A 15,677-nucleotide genomic window follows, 5' to 3' on the forward strand; every position below is an offset into this window, starting at 1 on the left:
ATTCTATTGCACGTTTAACAGTCTACTTTTTATCCTGGTAAATTTTTAGACCAGCAAGAGCCTAAAATGGATGAAATGTGTTGTGCGATTTGCCAAAACACGCTTGAAGATCTAGATGACATAGTATCTCTCCGTCTGAAGGGAAGTGAGGGTATCAACCGCGCAAGCGCAGAGCGCAATGACAACATCCAAACTGTTCCCGGTCAAAAGGTACACAAGACATGCCGCCGCACGTATTGCTACCCAAGTAACATTGCCCAAGCAAACAGACAAGAAGTTACAAGCTCGCAAACCGCAAGTAAACGTCGTTCATTGGATCGCAATACTGAGAAATTGTTTAGCTTTAAAACTGATTGTTTCTACTGTGGTAACAAAATTGATGTTGAGGAACAAAAGAGAAAGTCAGGAGAGGTGTTCCGTGTGACAACCCTTGAAACAAGAGGGACGGTTTTAGACGCATGTTCTGAAAGGGGAGATTCTTGGGCTGAAGTGGTACAGGCTAGAGTTTTAAATGTCTATGATTTGCCGTCCGTCGGTGCTGTTTACCATCAGCCATGCAGCGTCAACTTCAGGACCAAAAAACAAATGCCAAAAGTATTCAGTGCCTCAGATCAGCCTGATAGTAAGAAAAGAAAAATCGGACGTCTACAAGATGAAGAAAAAAACGAAGCTTTTGTCAAAGTGGTGAACTTTCTTAAGGAGAACGACGACGAACAAATTACTGTCAAGGATCTAATGGATAAAATGGAGGAATATCTTGGTGACTCGACTACTGCCGCATATAGCCCCACCCATATGAAGGCAAGACTTCAGGAACACTTTGGCGATCAGATTATTATAACCGAGATCAACGGAAAGCCAAATGTTGTAACATTTAGAAGTACTGCATCAGCTATTCTGCACGAATTTCACTTACAACAAAAGGAAGTTGATCTGGATTCGGAAAAATTAAATATTATCAGAACTGCCTCAAGGTTGATCAAGAATGACATCAAATTGCTTCAAACATCTGGCGAAGTCTACCCTTCAATCGAAACAGAAGCTGAGAAAAACGTTAAATTCCTTCCAGTCACGTTAAAGATGTTTTTGGAGGGTATTCTGGTTGGTAAAGATAACGTGAAGTTAGCATCAATTGGACAAGCCATTGTTCAGGCGGCGCGGCCTAGAGTGATTCTTGCGCCTTTACAGTTTGGTTTAGCAGTGCAACTTCATCACAACTTCGCATTGAGATTTCTAATAGACACCCTTCATTGCCATGGCTTCTGTTCTTCGTACCAAGAAGTACAGCTGTTTAATCAAAATGCTGCATTGAACCAGGGAACTGATATACCAGATTATGACGGAGAGTTTGCTCAGTACATAGCTGACAATGTGGACCATAATCTACGAACCCTTGACGGTAACGACACCTTTCATGGCATGGGCATGATTTGTGCGATCACTCCTGGCACAAACCGAAAAAGAAGCGTCCCTAGACGAAAGATAAGTCCTCGAGATCTCAGCAGCTGGAAAAGTTGAAATACGCCCGCCATCTGAGCCAAGGCAATCACAAGTGGAAATAAAGTACAATGACGTAGTTCTTGCAAGAGTAATAGATCCCACAGCGAGTTTGGACATACTTTGGAAGACGTCCCTGCTGTTTAACACCACACGCCCAGCATGGGCTGGAATGATGCAAGCTGTCCACCGGGGTAGCCATCAGGGGAAGTCGTCAATAACATTTCTACCGATGATCGACCTGAACCCAAGTGAAGTCACATGTATTTCCTCCACTCTGAAATTTGTGTCTGAACATGCGCGGCGTCACAACATCGCTAACCCCATTGTCACATTTGACCAGCCTCTTTGGTGGAAGGCTTTCAACATAATCAGCACCGAACCAGCTAACAGTGACTTGCGCAAAGTAATTTTGCGATTGGGAGCCTTTCACACACAAATGAGCTTCCTTGGAAGCATTGGTCATCTCATGGCAGGATCAGGGTTGAGAGAAGTTCTGGATTTAATATATGCGTCAAACGCAGTTGACCATATACTGACCGGCAAAGCCATTGCACGCGCAGTCCGCGCGCACCTCATCGTCGATGCAGCTTTAAATGCACTTCTTTACTCAGAAGCTCTCGGAGTGACTATTCCACATCTTCAACATACAGGTATGGTGGCTTGTTTGTAGTTTGTCGTCTTAAGAAGTGCTCGCTTAATACACTAATTGCTTCAAGTTGTTGTTGTTATTTAATTGTTCTCTTAAATTCATTGCAGCGCAATTAGATGGACCGCCCACTGTGCACCACCTGAACGTTTCGGACGAAGACGCAGCTCACTCAGAACAGAGAGGTAAACAAGTTTTGCAGTAAAACCTTGAATTACTAGCTCACTGGAATATTCGTTTAATAGATTATTTTATTCTAAGTTATACAATATACATCTAAATAACACTGGAATTTGGTTTTATCTTATCGTAGGTGAATCAGATAACCAATCAACTTCACATGAACCTGCAGTAAGCGATGAAATTATGAAGGTTGAGAACGGCGCTAACCATCTGGACCATGCAGAGAGTAGTAAGTATTTAAACCTTAGTTCAATTTGTAACTGTAAATTAATTTTATTCAGTAGAACGATTTAACCCGTTGACTGAACTTTTTGCAGCCCACGACAGCCTCACAGCAGACACCAATGGCCATCTTCCCAGAAACGCACAGGGCCCGAACCTAGTTGACGCTGCCCATGCGTTGTTTGAGGAGCTGATGGATAAGAAAATGTCTGCCGGGGAAGTCAGTGCTGCAGGCGTCCTGACCACTCTTCAACAACGCGCTCATAACCAGAGAGACATAACCAGAGGTACAAGCCGCACAGCCGCACTTTGGCTACAGTACATGGAAATGGTTGACATACTGCGCACCTTCATCAAGGCAGAACGTACAGCCAACTGGGAGCTTCACCTTCAAACAGTTTCGGAGATGCTGTCATATCTTGCTGCATCAGGGCACAGCCTGTATGTCAAGTGCGCGCACTTATACCTCCAGTCGATGATCAACCTTCAGAATGAGCATCCTGGTGTGTATCGCGATTTTATAGCTGGATTCCATGTTGTAAGGAGAAGTGATCGCCAATGGGCAGGATTATCAGATCAGATCTGGTCATTGAGCAAGTTTTGATGAGAAGCTTGAAGACAAGTGGAGGCTCAACGAGAGGAAGAGGCATGACCGAACAGCAGCGACTCATTTGGCTTTTATCAATGCCGGCCTGTGCTGAAGCAAACCGGTCAATGCAAGAACTGACGGGGGTGCAATTCAACTCGGGAGAGCAGAACAAGGACATGTCACAAGCAAGACAAAAACGTGATATGAAGGACACACTCGCCATTCTGACAACTTTCGCTGAGAGGAATCCTTTTGTACCCAACCCAAACCTTGTAAACATCATGACTGGCGTAAGTGCAGGCACTGCTGTCGTTGTGGATCGTGCTAGAGCTACTGGGGAGAACATATTAGCCTCGATGATTGGAAAGTCAGTTGCAGATTACACGTTCAAGCGCAATGCACAGGCTGTCACCCTTGCCTCAAAGTCGTCTATCAAGATCGAAAGTGACAACGTGCAGATCGATCCGCAACTTCTGTTTCAAAGGTTAATCATTGCTTGCAGCAGTTCCGATGACCTGGGAAAGTTGTTTAGCTATGAACTGTGCAGTTACCCGACGGCATTGTTTGATTCTCCCCTGACCCTGTGCCAGCCTCAAAAACCAGCTCTTGCTGATGCCTTGTGGGCAAAGCTGTCACCTGGTGCCACTTCAGGACCAGCAGGCGAAGTTCAGTATGTATTAGATGGTGGAGCTCTACTTCACCGAATCCCGTGGCCTCGAGGGTCCATGACGTATCGGGATGTTTGTGGCTTAAGCTATGTGGTAAAGAAATATGTAAACCCCATCGTCGTGTTTGATGGCTATGACAAGGTGTCTACCAAAGACATGACGCAGCAGAGAAGAGCAGTGGGGAAAGCTGGCCCAACCGTAACTTTCACAGAGGACATGAAAGTAACGCTAAAGAAGGATGACTTCCTGTCCAATTCCAAGAACAAACAGCGGTTCATAAATATGTTAAGCCTTTTTCTGAAGAAGAGCAACTGTACAACCTATCACGCTGACGGCGACGCCGATGTTCTTATTGTGAAGAAAGCTGTAGAATCTGCTCGAGAAAGGACAACCTAAGGCGAACTCCAGGAGACGGGTCTGGAATATAAAGAAAGTTAAAGAGCAGCTTGGTTTCAATGTTTGTCGTGACATATTATTCCTTCACGCTGTTTCGGGATGTGACACCACCTCGCGCCCATACGGAATTGGCAAGGCCGGAGCTTTGAAGAAATATGTCAACTCTCAACACTTCAGGGAGCAAGCAAAGGTGTTTGATTTGCCTTCCCCCTTAGATGACGTCGTGGCAGCAGGCGGAGAATTGTTAGTATCCCTCTACGGTGGAAAGCCAGAAGAGAAGCTCGACACCTTGAGATACCAAAGGTACTGTGAAAAACTAGCAACCAAGAGTTCGCAGATACAGCCGCAGAATCTGCCTCCGATGTCTGCAGCGGCCAGGTATCACAGCCAAAGAGAATACCTTCAGGTGAAGCAATGGAAAGGTGAGGACGAAGACATGTCTGTGGAAGACTGGGGCTGGAAACTGAGCGACGATCAAGTGCAGCCCGTGATGACCGACTTGCCGGCTGCACCAGAGTCCCTACTTCGAATGATCAGGTGCAACTGTTCATTGGATTGTGCCAGCAAAAGATGTTCCTGCCGAAAGCATGGCCTGGAGTGTTCCCCCGCGTGTGGTCAAGCAGGGGTACAGCATGCACAAATTCTACTAATCAAGATTTCGATGATAGCGATGATGACGGTGATTGACACAAGAGCTTAAAGAAACTGTGAAATTCGTTTTCATTTCACAAACGATGTTCTTTTAGAATATTTCACCCTTGTGAAAGATATATTTATTTGTTTGCTCGCTTGCAAAGTTGGTGCGTTCCATTAAATGATAATTAACTATCGCAACTACCATTTTTGGTGTAGACCGATTCGAGTCACAATTAAAAACATAAATATAATGAGATTTATTTTGCTTATTGAATACTTTTTGTTTAATTTTTCCTCCGGATGAAAGTTTTCAAGCATATTTGAAGCATATTTCATGGTTTTTGGATGAAATGAATGAAATTCTGGCCGTTAACAAGCATAATAACAGACCTTCTGTTTTTGAGCCTCGTTTTCATGTTACGCAAAAGCACGGCTTAGAATCTGTTAAATTTTCGCGATGTTCCCATGCATGGATCCTTTGGGACTTTTAGTATGTTGATCTAGGGACTTATTTAAAATGATTGACGGTCAGAAAGCTTCTGTTACAATTAGTTGCAGGTCCAACGACAAAATGACTGGACTAATAGTAAGGAATTTACAGATGCGTTGATCATGAAGTTGGAGACAGTTTATCCTGTCTAGCAGCACATTATAAGGCGATTCAAAATCACTTAAAATGAATCTCAGAATCCTTTTGTTAAGAGCTTCTATTTTGTCCCTGTTGTTTGCACTGCAAAAGTGCCAAACTGTTGAGCAATAATCAAAATGAGGGAGTATGTACGCCTTATATAGTTTTATTAAAATGTCTCTGGAAATAAGGTTTCTGAACCTGAGCAATACATTAAACGGGTTGTTGACTTTTTTGCAAATAAGAGTTATGTAATTGTGAAAATTTAAATTGTTATCAATGTTCATTCCTAAAATGTCGATTGAGTCCTTTGTAGGAAACGAGAAGGTGTGTTCCGATTCTCCCAGGATCAAAGCCTGATGTTTGCTATCATTGGCCAACATTCCATTTTGCCGGTACCACCGGTTTGCTGTCTCGACTGCGTTACGCATGCGCCCATCTAGCGCAACTGGATCACTGTCCGATGAATATATTTGGTGATCGTCTGCATAAGCATTTAACTTAACATCCCCGCAAAACAAGAAAATGTCATTTATGAAAATATTGAAAAGCATAGGACCGAGGACGCTTCCCTGAGGCACGCCTCGTCTTGCATGTAGCCACCCTGAAAAAGTATCCCCTATCTTGACCCTCTGTTTCCTTGAGGAAAGGTAGTCCTTAAGCAGGGCACAGCTTGCTTGGTCCAATCCGTACGCTTTGAGCTTCGCAAGAAGAAGAGAGTGTTGGATTACATCAAACGCCTTTGACAAGTCCATAGATACAACTGCCACAATGTCCCCTTGATCTCTCATCCTTCTTCATTCCTCCGTCATGCGCAGCAGGGAAGTTTCACAGCTGTGAAATTTCCTATAAGAGCCGATATAGTCCGATAGAATCGAGCTATAGAAATCACCAAGTTGCGCTGACAGGAGTCTTTCAAATACATTATTTAGCGCAGGAAGTACAGTAACCGGCCTGTAATTTGCTTTATTTAGTTCATCGTCCTTTTTGAATATTGGTGTAATCTGTCCCATCTTCCAAGATGCCGGAGACCTACTCTGATCAATAGAGCAGTTGAATAGCACTGTCAACGGCCTGGCGATCACAGAAGCAGAATCCTTAATCAGCCTGGGCGGTAACATGTCGTGCCCGCATGCTTTGCGCGTATTCATGTCTTGAAGCATTTCTTCTACCAACACCATGTTCGTGTGATGAAAGCTAAACTGTACCGGTGCATGTCTTTGTGCATTACGAATTGCCAAAATACTCGGATGATTCACGAAGTCTTCTCCAAAATTACTTTCCTTTATATCATCAGCATTTTCCGCCACCTTGACGAAGTGATTATTCATCAACTCCGCAATCTGTTTCTTGTTTGTGATGGGAACTTCATTTTCCTTAAGAACTATGTCATTTGCTTGTTTAGTTTTACTGTTTAAGAAGGGGCGATATGTATGCCAAAATTCACGCGGATTCTCACGCCCACTTTCCGATTTGTTTTTGAAGTGCTCTTTTATCGCTTTCCGTCTGAGAGAAGTGCATTTGTTTCTTTGCCGTTTATACACCAAAAGACGCTGTTGATTCGACTAAGCAAGATGGCGTTGTTTACAGGATTCCCTGTGAATGTGGCAAAGTTTACATCGGCGAGACTGGAAGAGCTATGCAAGATAGGATCAAAGAACACGACCGGGACATCCGACTCGCCCGCACCCAGACTTCCGCCGTTGCAGAGCACACCAACAACACCGGACACTACCCGCTTTGGAATGAGGTAAAGTTTATTGATCGTGACTCGCACTGGTACACACGCCGGGTCAAAGAGGCGATTCACATAAGACTTCACCCTAATAATATCAACAGGGACAGTGGAATTGAAATTCCTGAGGCATGGATGCCCACGATCAAAAAACACAACAACAGGAAAACTGTACGACTGCGGACCGCCGAGGGAACAACAGTACACCAGCATGCAGAACACTGAGGATCGAAATGCACCAATCACAGCTGTTGAAAACCAACCAATCACAGCGCAGCCGTGTGCTTTATAAGCTAACGCACAACCAGTCGACCTTATCGCCTGATGAAGACTAGCAGTATGCAGTCGAAACGTCGCGATCTCCATCACACGTGACTACGTCGTGAGACAAACGAAATAACACTTTATTATTGTACTCTACCACGATGAATAACCACAACATTTTTTAAAGTGCCACTAGGACCAAATTTCACAACTTTTTTTCGGACATTTTTTGCCACAGAGTAACTCACCGGGGTCTATAGAGAACCTTGATCCAGAAAGAAAAATTAAAAAGCCTTCCTTCATAAAAATTTCGAGCTCCGAAAACTGCAAATTTTCGGCCGCCATTGCTCGAATCTGGTTCCAGGTGAGCCCGCATATTTCACAGCGGCAGGTCTCACTATGACGTCAAAGACTCAACACGTGACCTTCCCTGTGTTGTTTTTGTAGAGATTTTGCTCGAAAGTGTGGCGATTATTCGATGAAATTATCCGTCCTCCAAGCCTTTAGGAGCAAGCTATTCTCCATCAAACCAAATAGAAACATTCAATAGTACAACGACAACGCAGATCAGGTATTGCGAAGGATCTAGAAGCCGTGGAGTACGCTTGAGAAGAAGCTAAAGGCAGCCACGTGAACTCGTGTGCTTTTGAGTCTGTATTCTCAGGAGCAACTTCAGAATACCCGTCACTTCGGTCCGCCTTGTCGACACGCTAATTTTAGAAATTGGTACGTAGTGTGTTAATTGGTTTTTTGTCGTTTTCTTCTTTTATTTTTTTCAAAGCGTTCATTTTGAAAGCAAAGCTTGCTTATATGAAATGCAGGGTTACAAATTTTGGCCATGCAGAAATATCTCAAGTGCCTGATTCGGAATGTTGTACGTCAGGGGGAACATAAGCTTTATCATTCATGAAATTTAAACCTTAAACTCTCTGTTCACTATCTTTGTATTTCTCAAGGTTTTGAATCGATTTTAAGTGAGTATTTTGCTTAGTGATCACTCCAAAATAATTTCCCCATTTCTTGTTCACAGTCCACTTTCTTGAGTACTTCCTTGATCATCACGATCAGGTTCCCAGACAACAGTACGGAAGTTTTAAGCAATTATTTGTTATGGATTGTTGAACAATAAAAATAGATGACTGAACACAATGGAATGCCACGTCTCAGACAATAAAATTTACATAAATAAAATGACTGTTGTTATTATATAACAAGGGACATAATAATATTATCATAGTCAAGTTATGGCTAGTTTGTCTGTTAACAACATTTTCATCACACATACATTTTGCACCATCATGATGCATAGTTTTTTTTTTCCAATCTTTTTTCTTTTCAAGGAACACAAGGCATTGTCATAGGTGGGTGGTGCTTGTGGGAGTGTTACAGGGATATAATTTCAGGCAAAAATGTCGCTGGCAAAATTTTATGTACACAACTTGTCTTAGCCTGCGAATGCAGCTGCCTCTCATTCGCTCTTCTGTGAGGGACTCGAATGAGAGGCGGCTGTATTCACAGGCTAAACTTGTCTCTGCCTAAGGTTGTTTGATCTGATTGCCATTTGAGGTATTTTAACATACTGAAAGCAGGCTGTGGTGAAGTTTAGGACTAAAATCGAAATGTAGCCACTCCCCTCCCACAAGCAAAAGTGAACATTGGTTGCTCTTATTAAATTCCTCAAAGCAAGATCTCAGGATATGGTTTTTCTCAGTGGCAATAAAAGATAGCACAATGAATTTTTGAATTTTACCATGCTACATTGTATGCTTTCAATAATGATGCTCTCGAATGGTATACTTGTAATTTCTCAAATGGTATGTACTTGTAATATTGTTGAACAACCTAAATATATCGAAATATACAACCATGCACAGTATCCTGGGCCTCATTGTACCAATAAAGCCTGACAGATTAAGAAAACAAGTAAAGCACACATTTGATGACCTGTACAGAAACAAAAAAAACAGAATTTTGAAAGCAAGATTGGCTAAATATGAGTACATGTATCGACAATAAAATTATAAGCAGCAAGGCACTGTAATTTAATGCTATTGCTCGTGTAAACAACTCGTGTAGTTCGTGTAAGTGATGGAAGTAATAAAGTTGAAGTTGAAGGTGAAACAACGGCATTGTGCTTATTTTAAACCACACAGAAGAAGGCCTATGCATGGTCCGTCTAAATTGTTCGGAGATCAATCCCCGTATAAAATGAACTACCACAAACCTGTCTCATGCAGCAGCCGGCTGTCAGTCGGAAGGTTCGCTCGTGTGTGTGCGAGCAAATTTTAACTATTTGTGGACAACAGCTGCTCGAAGATTTGAATGTACCACACATTAAATTCCCAGCATAATGTAATTAAGCCTGGTGGACTTAAATTGTATTTGTGAAGTCTCGAAAGGCTGAAATTCTGTAGAGAACTCTAGCCATCTCTGTAGAGATTCGAAGAGATACAAGCGAAATCGCGTACGAGGTTGAGTCTTTGACGTCACATCCGGTAAATCCGCGACGATCCACGTCATTTCCCCTGGAACATGCTTGAATAATGGCGGCCAAAAACCCCCGAGAAATACAGTCGAAAAAAACGGTCTTCCCGTGCTCAAACAGCAAAACGGTTTGGACAGGTGAGTAAGAACCACATACAGATTACGAAAATGCAAAAACATTATATACGAAGAATTTGGTCCTAGTGGCACTTTAAGAATTCTGATTTTTGCTTTATTTCACTAGTGAAAAAAAGCGATACGTCCAATCAGCTTCGCGTATAGTGTCAAGCAAAACTGCAAGGAAGATATAAGTTCCCCTGTGATATTTACACCTAATTGCAATAAGGTTGTCATAGAAAAAAGAAAAAAGACAAAGAGAAATTAATTAAGCGCATGCATGAAATTTATTCGTACAAATGGCCTCAACATACAAATAAATAAATTCCTCTTGTTAAAAGTGGACTTGAAAGTGAAAAACTCGTGAGTTTTCTGTAAATGCATGCTACCAGTTATGAAACTATAATTAATTCATATTTACCTTTTTTCTTTTTTTTATGACAACGTTATTGCAATTAGGTGAACACGCGTTTTAAAAATAGGGTAAAAAGTAGTTATGATGTCAGAAAATAGGTGTTGGGTCGTTCGAAATATATTATTACAGTATTTTTGGCGCTTGAGACACAACAATATTTCTGACTTCCCCACTTGATTTAGCTGATCAAATGTTGTATTCTCTTACGCTTGTATTTTTACACGCAGGTGATGCGTTTCCAAGGAATCAATTCTACAATGAAATATGTGTGAGTTTATACACTTAAAACTTATCAATTGATATTACGACAAAAACACATGGGTTCACCACAAGCATCAGAGCTGCTCTTACAAAACTTTGCCTTGGTTGTTTACTTGCGGATGTCACGTTTTCACGTTTTCATGCAGTTATTTTTAAAATGAAAATAAATGCTGCATCACTTGCTTGCATTTTTTAGGCGATGACGTCAGTCAAGCCTTATGCCAGAGGCAGTGGGCGGAATTTGTTCCACTTTCTGTCGCCATCGACTGATCAATAGGACTCAATAGCACCGAATGAGTTAACAAGAAATCGCCACAAAAAACACGAAGCAAAATACTCCTGGAAAGTTAGAAAGGACTGATACAAAGTATAAACGAAAGAGACAAATTATGTATTTGTGAGTTTTATTGAATTCCGCTTTCAGTGGACAGACATGATCACAAACAATGGAAACGCTTGACCTTGCGTGTCGCTCGCAAGAAGTATTGAATATCGTATATCGGATGTCACACTACAAGATAACGCAAATTTTTGTTGAACCGCAATTACTGTATTCAATTTGATCAGCTACTTTTATTAAGTATACTTAACGTTTTAACAAATTTCCTGAAAATTAGTTAAGACCCCCTTGAGAAACGTCATCGCCTCTACATGCCGTTTATATTACTAACATTGTGGTAAAATTGGTGGTTTCTGCCAAAACTTCAGTTCCTTTGCTTGTAAATTAATTTAATATGCAAAAACAAACGAAACACTAGATGGATTTAAAGGAGCAATATCACATTTTTCTGATTCCTTTCAAATTGAAGGAAACCTCAAAATAATCGTTTTCTAACATAGAGAAACAACAAAGGAGCAATAAAAACCGAAAATAACCAAGAATAGTTCCGACTGATAAAGATTGAGACAAATTTCGAACGACAATTTTGATTACCATTGCCAATTTTTTCCAAACTGTGTTGTCCGTGACGTAGAGTAAGATAGCCCGAGTTAAAGCTGTGAGCAGCTTCTTGTTTCTTCGTAAGAATTGTCATAACGGGGGCAACGTTACATTACAGCCGGAATAGCCAGATAAGTAAAGCTAATCCAAGAAACATTGACATTTCATTATTTAGTCAACGTATGTGCATTCGGGCACAAAGTAATACCGAATGCGTGGCTTTAAATACTTAAGTTTGCATGTTACACGATTAACATTCAAATAATATTGCTCAATTGACATACCTTCAGTGCTGCCGTTATAAAACACTTGATAAACTTTCCAAAAATACACGCGTGCGTCGGGATAAAATCAAATATTCGTATAAAAAGGGAACAAAGGAAAGATCATGAATTAATACCCCGCTTAATCACCTTATCTTTGTTCACTGTCATGAATATTGATTTTTCCTGAGACACGCAAGTGTTGTTTGGAACACCGATATCGCTTTAATATTAACGTTAATCTAAGGCCCCATCCACACTGATCCCGAGAAATTTGAAAACGGAGTTTTTGCCTCGAAAACGGATAAAATGTTTTCCGTACACACTTTCGTCCAAACCTGTTGTTGCAAGTTGTCCCGTGTAACATCACCTTAATCCGGATAAACTTGAAAACGATACGCTACATGGAACGCAACGTCGCAACGCACGAGTAGAGCTACATAAAATAAAACCCGCGAGTAAGAACCTAGTTTTTCCAGGTTAGCCTAAACAGGTTCTTACATAGATGGTATTTAACACAATTTTAGGCTATTTAGGTTCTTAATAGGTTCTTATTTTCTGAGGAAAAATTTACATTGTTGCTTCTAGAACTTTTTTTAATAATTGGCCTAATATTTGTATAAAATTTGCATACCACAAAAATGTTTATGTAAAAATGAAGCACTAATCATTCAGAAACACAACATTGTATACATGCACAGTAAAGCCTTGTCAAAACTTATTTTCCCAAAAGTAAACATTTTCAATCAGTTTAAGAAAATAAAAACCTATTTTCAAATTTGAAGCTTAATAGGGTGTTATAAAAATAGGGTCTAATTTGCAAATTTTACTGAGCCTAACAGGTTCTTAAAATGTTAGGTTCTTACTCGCGGGCCTTTTGCTTTTTGCTTTTGACAGAGATCACATGACTATTTGACGTTAGCGTTTTCGAAAAGCTCCATTTTTGCCGTCCACACTACACCACCAAGCCGGCGTTCTCAAATTTCTCCACTTTGGAGACCGTTTTCGAAAAGCTCCGTTGTGGACAGTTGGCCTACCCGGAGCAAAAAAGATGCGTTTTCAAATTTATCCGGATTTGTATGGACGGGTCCTAAATGACCTAAATGCCTCGTGTGGTGAGTCAGGTATCAGAAGTGTTGTTAAGCACACCACGTTATAGGCAACAGCTGAATCAATAAATTACTGATGGTTACCGTGTATAATAACATGACAAGGATAGGAGAGCTCAGTGGTTTTCAGCCGCTTCCAGCGTTTGTTCAGCTTGTCCAAATAGCAAAGTACTTTTAGCTTTTTATTTTTAGAACATTATTCTTAATTTTTAGAACATTATACTTGTAATTTTATATTTTTATCTTTTTAACTTGATTTTTAACCTTGTAATTAGTTTTATTTGAGGACCTCTCTGAAAACCACTTCACGTGACGGGAGCCTCCTCTTTAAAAATTATTTATTATTATATTATTATTATTATTAAATTCAATTAAATAAATCAATAAAGTCTTCACATGTTTGCTAATTTCTCGGATCTGATTGTTTTTTTTTTGTTTTGTTTTTTAAATAAAGTTGACGAAACGTGACGCGGTGTTGTTTGCTATCGTAACAAAGTGTTTGCGAGCAATTTTGGGCTATGCTACGTCTAGTTACTGTATAATGTTCAGTGGCGGAACTAGGGGAGGGGCCCGAGGTGCTCGGGCCCCCACCTTATTTTCAGGCCAAACCAAGGCAAGTACGGCTAGGAGAAATTATTTTCGAGAGCAGCCCCCCCCCCCCCTCCCTTCTTCTTGGAGTCTTGCACTAGCATCCCATCCAGGGGGAGTAGCATAACTCCAAAGTTGCTTCATGCTATGAAAACCACGCCGACCTAATGATAAGCCATCTACCTTGTAAAAACACTGACGATTTTATTTATGTCTCTTCGTCAGTCGGAGTTGAGTTCTTAAATTTTATGTTCTTTGATCAGAACTTAAAAAAGAATTAAAAAAGAATAATAAAATAAAACGTGATAGCATATATAAGAAAGGTGATTACTGGTACGTGCAAACCGTTCTCTACTTGATTGCTGCTCGTTTTCAGATGACGGCAGTGGCCGAGCAGTGGCCGTATGTTTATGACGTTCAGGTTTATTGTGCTTTTTCCTTGACAAATAAAGTTTAGATCATTAGCGAACATATCGAACACAACAGAACAAACAAACATGAGCCGAAATAGTGATAGCAATGTCCTCTCCATTAATCCCAAAAAAGTTGAAGAGGAAATTAGACAAATTACGCCGTCAATTCAACAACATCCATTTCGCCTTAATTACTGCTGAGGTTGCGAGGATTTTTTATTCAAGCTTATCATTGTGAACAGGACTGATGTAAGCTGTCCATTCGACATTACAAACAAATACTACACTTAGCCGCATTTAAGGCGCTTCTTTTTTTCCTCTAGCAGTCCTCAATTGTATCATCGATGGTTGTTCGCCTGTAACATCGGTTGGAGGAAGCGCTTTACTTCTCGTGGCTGTCATCAAATTTCCCCAACTTCGTGAGGTACCAAGCAACCTTCTCCTTGCATCGCAAGCAGTGTCCGACTTGCTAATCGGACTTTTGGTACAGCCCTTGATAACCGCCAGACATATCAGTTTTCTCCTTGGAGACTGCTTATTAACACAGAGCAACTTTTTGAAAGGCTTCGCAAGCTACTGGACTCATGCTTTACTGTTTTCTTCCTGTCTGAGCATCTGTTTGATAACAGTGGACAGGTACATTTGTATCGCACATTCTCTGCGATATCAAACCCTCGTCACTGAAGAAAGAGTCATCCGAGCCATTATCGCTTCCTGGTCGTTTACGCTTGTATTCGCAACAATCCAAGTGGTTCCATTTCTCCCTGGTTCCACCATCCTCATAAACACCGCCAGAGTATTTACCGTTATTCCACCCGCGCTGTTAGTGCTCATCACTTTCGTCTGTTATTTCAAGATGGCGAAGAACTCACTTCGTCATAAGAGGCAAATACAAGCTCAGATGAATGCCAGCCAAGGTCCGACTGAACAAGATTTGCGAAGCACCAAGACAGCTCTACTCATGGTTAGTGTTGTTTTCCTGTGTTATATGCCAGGTGTTTGTGTACGCGTAGCGCTTGGTTTGTACGGCAGCAAGAATCTCGAGTTCCTGGTAGCTATTAAACCTTTTTTAGCAACCCTCGCCTTTCTCAATCCAAGTGTAAATCTCTTGGTGTACTATGCGACTAGGAAAAGCAGAAAAATTCGCCGTTACGTCTGGAAGGTTGTCAAATGCGAGTGAACATCTGTGCTTATCAGCTGAAAGCCTCGTTTGTCACCCTATTGCGTTTAATTTTCGCGAGGATTGTATTTTCGTTGACGCATATATATAGTTCAGTAAAGGCGCACGAAAATTCAGTAATAGACCATTTGCATTATGACGTAAAAGCGCAAAGATTTCTGGTAGTTGTAGTTAGGTTCGCGGGAAAACACCATTTCTGGCTTATGATTGGCTAAGGGCAGCCAAGCATGAAGGTGGACATCCAGGACTTTTAATTTGATCAGAAGTTTGAGCTGCGAAGTTTACGCTCTTGTCGCTTCGAAATTTGTTTATACATTTATTTTTTCAGTTACCTGTCAAAAATATAGAAAACAGGATGATAGCTTTGGAATGAAAATTGACTGAGTTCTGTGTTTTAACCAAGACAGACAAATGTTGTTCGTGTTCAAGTAAGTTTAATA

At 41.1% G+C, this 15,677-nt stretch overlaps 1 protein-coding gene and 1 pseudogene across 1 annotated transcript in view; one reads left to right on the forward strand and one right to left on the reverse strand.

Annotated features, from left to right (window-relative positions):
- The window catches only part of LOC144649305 (DBH-like monooxygenase protein 1 homolog), a 33,385-nt gene extending 21,186 nt beyond the window's left edge, over positions 1 to 12,199 (reverse strand). Inside the window, exon 1 of the mRNA XM_078508778.1 lies at positions 11,969 to 12,199. The gene's annotated coding sequence lies outside the window, so the exon portion shown is untranslated. The remainder of the gene's footprint in view (positions 1 to 11,968) is intronic.
- Positions 2,958 to 4,904, forward strand: LOC144648114 (uncharacterized; annotated as a pseudogene).
- Positions 12,200 to 15,677: the final 3,478 nt, after the last annotated feature.

This window comes from Oculina patagonica, chromosome 4, assembly GCF_052425735.1.
Source record: "Oculina patagonica isolate OP01 chromosome 4, crgOcupat, whole genome shotgun sequence".
NCBI classification, from domain to species: Eukaryota; Metazoa; Cnidaria; class Anthozoa; order Scleractinia; family Oculinidae; genus Oculina; species Oculina patagonica.